This window comes from Lepidochelys olivacea, assembly GCF_965140295.1.
Source record: "Lepidochelys olivacea isolate rLepOli2 genome assembly, chromosome: 14".
Taxonomy (NCBI): domain Eukaryota; kingdom Metazoa; phylum Chordata; order Testudines; family Cheloniidae; genus Lepidochelys; species Lepidochelys olivacea.
The window spans coordinates 31,325,837-31,334,342 of NC_140424.1; the positions used below are offsets into that span (position 1 = coordinate 31,325,837).

Consider the following 8,506-nt stretch of genomic DNA (forward strand, 5'->3'; position numbering starts at 1 on the left):
AGTTATCAGTTCTAGGCCCATCTTTTCCTTCAGTAACTGTCTAACAATGAAGTATGCCTCATAATCTTTAGAATTGTGCGCTAGGAACTTAGAATCATAAGAATCATAGAATATCAGGGTTGGAAGGGAGGTCATCTAGTCCAACCCCCTGCTCAAAGCAGGACCGATCCCTGACTAAATCATCCCAGCCAGGGCTTTGTCAAGCCTGACCTTAAAAACTTCTAGGGAAGGAGATTCCACCACCTCCCTAGGTAACACATTCCAGTGTTTCACCACCCTCCTAGTGAAAAGTTTTTCCTAATATCCAACCTAAGTCTCCCCCACCGCAACTTGAGACCATTACTCCTTGTTCTGTCTTGCAGTCCCGGAACTTTCTGCCAATAAAGGTCTTAACAAATGTAGACAGACACTCACCACCCTTAAATTCCCAGGATCGTTCTAGCTTTAGGGACATAGCAAAAATCTAATTGTGCACATGCAGGCCCATCTCCTGCCTGCATTCAAAACTGTAAAAAAATATAATTTCTAATGCTATACATAAAACACAGGTGGCTATCTACATCACTGGTGATCAAACCCCGACACTGCTCACAACGCCTTCTCTTACACCTGTGTCCCTTGTCCACGTAAGACTGACACTGATCACATACAATTTTAGACAGGCATTTGACTTGTTTTTTCGATGCGCAGTCTACTTGTCTCTCTAAACATTCTTTGGAGCAACAATACAGTCTACAGCTAGGACACCTCAGCTGCACACCCACGCTGTCTGAGAACGTTGCACTCAAGCAGAGGCACCAACGATACCTGCAAGAATGGCTATCACTGTACACTGTGTGGTAAAACTCACAATAATTTTTCACACCGAACAGCTTTTTCACATCCAGAACCCCATAATAATGCTCATCATGCAACACGATGAAAAAAGTCTTGGCGTACACTGGAACTCCCATTTAAAAAAAAAAAACAGCCACCGTTTGCCGCATAGAGCACCACCTGTATGTTGACTCCTAAATGCTGTTCAAACGCCGCTATGATGCTGAGCATAATCTTTTTTTGATCTGACCACCCCAGTTTCTCATGCAACTTTCTCACCCAGTCTAACAATTCCACGTCTGTTGCTTTACAGTCAGACATGACAGCCAAGAACCCACCCGCAAAACACAGATTAGTACCAGTGTAAGTCAGGTCTACTAAACATGGTCTCTTTTTATGGAGGATTTGACTATAGAGGAAAAAATTCAAAACTCTGCGGCCACTGTATCCCCCGTGTATGGCTTCAACGACCTGCTGAGCTGATTTAATTCTCTCAAGATTGACAAAACAAAATTCTTCACGATACGCCGAACCCCCAAACCTAGGTAATTCCCTTTGACAATTTCTCACTCTCTCTATATACACGTCTGTTTGGGGGGTCTGCATCTGCATTTTCAGGGTTACTTGGGGGTTCCGCTACGGAACCGTCAGCTGCTTTTTCTACATCAGATGCTATTTGAGAGTCAGACTCCAAGGGCCAGCGTGAGGATCATCAGAAGTATACGGGGACCCATCAAGAAAGCCTTCTGGGGAATTTTCTAAACCAGACTCTGTGAGAGTCACCACTGCCCCCAGGTCGGATTCCGCCTCCCCAATCTCAGACACACCAATTTCAGAGCCTCCAGAGTAGGGGGCGTCTCTTTTTGTTTTTTGATCCTCATCACCTCTTTAGCCTTTTTTAAAAAATTTCAGCGACCCTGGCCTGTAACTTTTCGGCAGACGTACGTTTATCCGCCAACACTGCCCGCCCCTTTTGTTTACGCCTTAGCTAATGTGTAGCTTTGAGGATGCCCCTTTTACGAAAGCCCCTTTCCATGACTAGTCATGCCTGCTCAGAACAACCCTCAGAAAAACTGAAGTGTTTTTCAAATTCAGCTGCAAGAGCTTTTGCATTTTTGATGTAGTTTCCAGTCTTCCTTTCTTTGAGAACCTCTGAGGATACAGCGTCCATCAGCTTTCTGAACGAAGCGTCATATTTTTCCCAAATTTTCTAGAATACTGAAGAGCTGTGCCGACCTTATGGAGGTGGGAGAATAGTTCGCGAGAATTGTTGGATACTTCATAAGGAGCTACCCCTGCATCGCTGGAGCTTTCAGTTCTTGGCTTTTTTATTGACAACCACTAAAAAGTTTGCTCCAGGTTTATGAATGGGTGTGTTTTCGCTCACAGTTTTCTCAGGACTTGGTGTGGTGCTGACAGCTGAGGAACTGGAGTTATGTTTGTGTGGGTGCTTTTTACCAAAGTCTTTTGTTTTGTCCTTTGGCTTGACGTATGTGCGCTTTGGACTGTCCTGCTGCTTCGACTGCACTCTTCTGCTGTTTGCGTTGGCGTTGTTGTTGTTGTTAAAGGTATCGGAGCAGATTCCTGGTTCTTTGGTGGTTCTGGTGGAGGTTTCCCTGTAGCTCGGACTACAGCATTGTCAGGAGAACTGCCCATGCCTGATTAAGAAAAACGGAGGTGTTCCAACTTAGCATCAAATAAACATTTTAAAACTTTACCATCTTTCTCACCCACAGCTATGTATTTGCTTAAAATAGAAAAACTCATGAAATAGTCAAAACAATAAGCAAAACATATTTACTGGGCTTCAGCCATCCATCAGCCATTGATGCTGGTGAATTTTCCTTTTCAGATGTCTCTTTTCTTTCTCTTTTGAGCTTGTTTACCCTCTTGTCTAAGAATCTCTCATGTTTTAGAGCAGACAACATTATTATTATAAAACAAATGAAACTGTCTTGTAAAGTTAAAAAATAAAATACTTATTAAGGTGTTTTTCTATTTAAAAAGTCATAGCTTTAAAACAAGGTAATCCACTTCAGGCTGTACAACAAACACAGGTTTTGGTTCATTTCCACCACTAGTGTTTCTCTAAAACCGAGAATTTTATATTTCCACCATGTACCCAAAAACAAAGTGTGCAATAAAATACCTTTAAAATCCCCCCCATAACTATGTCTTGCATAGGTTCCCTAAATCACCAACAACAATTTAAACACGAACTAATTTTAAAACAAGCCGTTTTAAAAACACATCACATTTTGCAGATTAAAAAACAAACTGTTTTGAAACAAAAATACTGTAAAATCCCACGCTTATCTCTTCCATAGGCCCCTAACTCACAATTTAAACATTAAAACTAACTCTTTCAAAAAATATGTTTTAAAACATACACGCACACACTTACCTTGCCGTGGTGAAGTAGAGCTCACATTGAACCTTTTCCCACAGTACATACACTTATAGGGTTTCTGTCCAATGTGGATCTCTGATGATTAACGAGGTCTGAGTTCTGAGCCAAACTTTTCCCATATTCTATACATATGTTTGGTTTCTCCCCTGGGTGTGTGCTTTGGAAAATGAGGCCATTCAGGAAGTCTCCTGCATGGTTAGTGGTTTCACTCCCTTTCTCCCCTTGAGGCTTTTTCTAACTTGCGCGGGCTCTTAGAGTTGTCTCTTTTCAAGACTTTGGGTAACATTCCCTTTGGATTTATTGGTGGCCTCTTGCACTCTCTGTATATGCTGGTAAAGATTCTCCTCCTTATATTCTTTTATGGTCCCATCATATGATGGGCTAAAGAAGGAATGCAGGCAAGAGTCATTCCTTACACTAAGAAAAGGAGTACATGTGGCACCTTAGAGACTAACCAATTTATTTGAGCATAAGCTTTCGTGAGCTACAGCTCACTTCATCGGATGCATACTGTAGAAAATACAGTGAGCGTGTTTTTATACACAGAGACCATGAAAAAATGGGTGTTTATCACTTCAAAAGGTTTTCTCTCCCCCCACCCCACTCTCCTGCTGGTAATAGCTTATCTAAAGTGATCACTCGCCTTACAATGTGTATGCTAATCAAGGTGGGCCATTTCCAGCACAAATCCAGGGTTTAACACGAACGTCTGAGGAACAGTGGGGGGGGGGGAGGGGGCAGGAATAAACAAGGGGAAATAGGTTACTTTGCGGAATGACTCAACCACTCCCAGTCGCTATCAAGCCTAAATTAATTGTATCCAATTTGCAAATGAATTCCAATTCAGCAGTCTCTCCTTGAAGTCTGTTTCTGAAGTTTTTCTGTTGTAATATCGCAACTTTCATGACTGTAATCGCGTGACCAAAGAGAATGAAGTGTTCTCCGACTGGTTTATGAATGTTATAATTCTTGACATCTGAGTTTATGCTCCAATAAATTGGTTAGTCTCTAAGATGCCACAAGTACTCCTTTTCTTTTTGCGAATACAGAGTAACACGGCTGCTACTCTGAAACAATTCCTTACACTGGAGAGAAAGGAAACTGTGGAAAGGGATGACACAAACTGTAGCTCTATATATATGTTATACTTTATAATTTCTCACAAATCCTAAATTTACAGAGAAAATCTTAAACCCTCCTAGTAACCGATTCTCTGAACAGAACAGTAGAAAAGAGTAGAATCAAAAGGAGCCACTTTGAGAGATTTCTCTTGACATTGTGCCTGCACACTCCCCCAGCAGCTTGCGGGGAGCTAGGCAGAGGTAGGAACTGTCTTTTTCTCTCTCTGCTCCTCCCCTTGTCCCAGAAAAGTCAATCTACCGTGGGATGCTGCAGGAAATGGGTCTGGGCCGGGCTGGGCGCTGGGTACCTCGCTCCCCACCCCGTCTCCTGCCCTCAGCCTGGGAGACTCAGTCCCTAACTAAATCATCCCAGACAGAGGTTTTTTTCAAGCCTGACCTTCAAAACCTCTAAGGAAGGAGATTCCACTACCTCCCTCGGTAACCCATTCCAGTGCTTCACCACCCTCCTAGTGAAAAAGTTTTTCCTAATAGCCAGCCTAACCCTCCCCCACTGCAACTTGAGACCATTACGCCTCTTTCTGTTATCTGCTACCACGGAGAACAGTCTAGCTCCACCCTCTTTGGAACCCCCTTTCTTCGTTCTTCTCCTCTGCACACGAAGTAATCCCAGTTCCCTCAGCCTTTCCTCATAAGGCTCCAGCCCCCGAGTCATTTTTGTTGCCCTTCACTGGACTCTTTCCCATTTTTCCACATCCTTCTTCCTTTCCACTTTATAGTCCATTCATCCAGCCCATACTTCTTTAACTTGCTGGCAAGAATACTGTGGGAGACCATATCAAAGGCTTTGCTAACTAGTTCACTGCTTTCCCCTCATCCACAGAGCCAGTTATCTCATCGTAGAAGGCAATTAGGTTAGTTAGGCATGACTTGCCCTTGGTTAATCCACGCTGACTGTTCCTGCTCAGCAGCTGCTCAGCCAGGAGTTGTGCCTCACAATGAAGGCAGGCATCAGCTTCTGACCCTGGAAGCTCAACTCCTGTTCTCCTAGTCAGAGGAAAGAGAGAGAGCAGCCCTCTCCTCTAGCAATTCCCCAGACTTCCTTTATGGCCTCAACTACCTCAACCGCCTTCCTTTGTACGGAAGATTTGGACAGACTCTTCTGTCCTTCTTTGGGCAGAAATCTTCTCTCCTTCCTGAGTAGAGAGAAACCTCCAGCGCTAATGAATCAGAGACAGAGCCCCAGGGACCTGGGCAGCCCTTGGGGGCCAAGTGCCCATCAGTCCCATGGCCATTCTATGTTGAGACCATAGGTGCTGGAACCAGGGGTCCTTGGGATCCAGCAATACCCTCTGGCTTGAAGTGGTTTCCATTCTACACAGAGTTTATAGTTTGGGTCAGTGGCTCTCAGGACCTCCACTATACAAAGTGTTCGAGCCCCTCTGGGTGAGACCCGAAATAATCCCAGGTCCCTGGAGAATCTCACACAGTTTCATGGAGTCTCATTATTTCCATCGCTGCCTCCTGTGTCCAAGGCTGGGAGGATTCAATGCTGATGTGGCCCCTTCTGTAGCATAGACAGGAGGCTGATGGCAAGTGGCTCTGCATGGGACCATTTGCCTATTAGAGCTACAGAGGGCCCTGAGGCCCATCTGAACACATAACAGATATTGGGATGGACACCTACTTGTCTAGCTGAGGAGCACAGTCTCACCACACATACCCAGAAAGGGAAACGAGAATGCCTGTGAGTGTGCTCTTAATTGATGTCGTCTCCACTGTTTGGTACGGCAGAGAAACTATTACAAACTTGGTCGGTTGTACAAGAGGGGAAACTGAGGTACACCACCTCATGAATTTCCTAAATGACCAGTGAGTGGGGTAGCTCAGTAGCCTGACTATAGAACAAAATAAGGACAGCTTGGAGGTAATTCTTCTGGGTTTTTTTCTGCAATTAGCAAGGAAATTTGTAAAAGGAAGTAGTAGTATTATTAAGCAATAATCTGTCCCCACTAGGGGGTGGTGGAAATTGTTTCTTTTGTTTTTCAGACACTCTACAAGCAAGCTGGCGCCTGCAGAAGAATAACTCAGAATACCATGGATCTATGTTTTGTGTTGTTTTGTGTGTGGTGTTTGTCTTGTTGCTAGCATTGTTGTGTTTCAATAAACAAGAAACCTCATGACATGGGTAGGGGATGGCTTCAGAAGGCTGACCTTGGTGGGGAGATGTGTATGGGAATGCAGAATGCCCAACTAGGAGGCAAGCACCTGTGTACTAGCTACCGTGGTGCCTGGAAATGGAATGGCAACTAAGGTGGTCCCCACAAGAAATAATATAGAAATAATGAGAAGGAGCTTACTGGGAATCAATGGAGGGGTGTGTAAAATAGTGTAAATCAACAGAAGGTGTTTGGATGTGCCCCTCTCCTGTGACTATGGAGGAGCAGGATCAATGGCCTGTGCAAGGGGTGGACAATTGGGTGTACAAGGTGTTTTGCTGGGAACATACATATTACTAAGGGCACAATTACACCAGCCCATAATCAAACTATACACAGCTACATGCTGCTATCTGGACTATGGTGCACAAATGCATCTGTAAATCTTATTGCTGTAAATACTCAAACCAGGGCATATCGCCTGATTCCATACCAAGTGGTTAAGCTGGTTTGGACAATATCCCATTTCTCTGTGAACATTCAATGGACTTATGATAGGGACAAAAGCATGTAAAACCTGCAGGGACAGCTTTTTGCAACTGCCAGCAACTGGACACATAAGATCATGACCCTGTCGAAGGAGGAGAGGCAGTGTTTTGGTGGCGACTCGGCTGTTGGACCATACTGCAGTGGTCAGGACTCGGTGTTGCTGTGGATTTTGTATTGTTAACTGTACTTGTGTTACGTTGCATATAGAGATAACCTATAAGTAATGTAGTAAGCCCTCCCCACCCCGCAGTGTACTAGGCAACCCGGACCCAACCTTCTCGGGCCCACTGTAATGGGAAGTCTGGGAACACTAATTGGAATAGGTGTGGTATGCCTGCACGAGAGAGGGTGCAGGGCACTATACTACACAAGGGGCAGTGGCATAAATGGAATATCGACACCTTCCACCTTGATGCCTGGCCTTATCAGGAAATGTGTCGCTATATGTCCTATGCTTTTCCAGGGATACCTGGGCAGGAGGATCCCGAAAAAAAAGGCTGGGAGTGTTAGGATATAGCTAGTCAGGCCTGTCTGTAAAGGCATATACTCTAAGAATTTAGGTGTATTCTTATCCCTTAGCTAGTTATAGAGGTATAAAAGAAAGAATCAAAATCACTGTCTGCCGTGGTAAGTGCCTGCTCTTACTGGTTCAGAGTAGCAGCCGTGTTAGTCTGTATTCGCAAAAAGAAAAGGAGTACTAGTGGCACCTTAGAGACTAACCGATTTATTTGAGCATGAGCTTTCGTGAGCTACAGCATCCGACGAAGTGAGCTGGAGCTCACGAAAGCTTATGCTCAAATAATTTGGTTAGTCTCTAAGGTGCCACTAGTACTCCTTTTCTTTTTTCTCTTACTGTGACAGTCTGAGGCCCTGTTCTTAGGCTAAGATCTTTGGCTAAGCAGCAGAGGCAGCCATAAGCTGGGAAGCGAACGGTCACATCCTTACATTCCAAACTAGTCACATTGAAAGCAGGTGCTATTGGGCTGTTAGGAATACAATCCTGTCCTGATAATGCCTATCACCTCCAGAGAAAGGGAAGTGCCTAGAAAATGTAAAAGGAAACTTAGTTTGATAGCATCCTTTCTGGCATGAACTCACTTATCAATAGCTGGGACGTGAAATCCTTATTTCTGTGTTGTTCTATTATTGTAGTCCCCATTTTTTTATTGTTTGTTTGTATAATCTCTGTCTGGTTCTGTGATTGTTTCTGTCTGCTGTATAATTAATTTTGCTGGGCGTAAACTAATTAAAGTGGTGGGATATAATTGGTTAAATAATCATGTTCAATAGGTTAGGATTGGTTAGTTAAATTTCAGTAAAATGAGAGGTTAAGGTATATCTAAGCAGAACTCAAGTTTTACTGCAGTCAATCAGGAAGTAAGGGTGGGGAATGCGAACAGGGAATGGGGGTGCGGAAATTGGAATCATGTTTTGCTAAGGGGGGGAATGGGAACAGGGACACAGGTAAGGTTCTGTGATTTCAGAGCTGAAAA

The 8,506-nt window shown here is 44.0% G+C and overlaps 1 long non-coding RNA gene across 1 annotated transcript; it reads right to left on the reverse strand.

Moving 5' to 3' along the window:
• Positions 1 to 1,184: 1,184 nt before the first annotated feature.
• LOC311530746 lies at positions 1,185 to 3,940 on the reverse strand. The gene is made up of 2 exons (XR_014714088.1): positions 3,221 to 3,940; positions 1,185 to 2,474 (listed from the first exon to the last, which is right to left on the reverse strand). It is a non-coding gene; the product is annotated as an uncharacterized lncRNA (long non-coding RNA).
• Between the last annotated feature and the right edge of the window lie 4,566 nt (positions 3,941 to 8,506).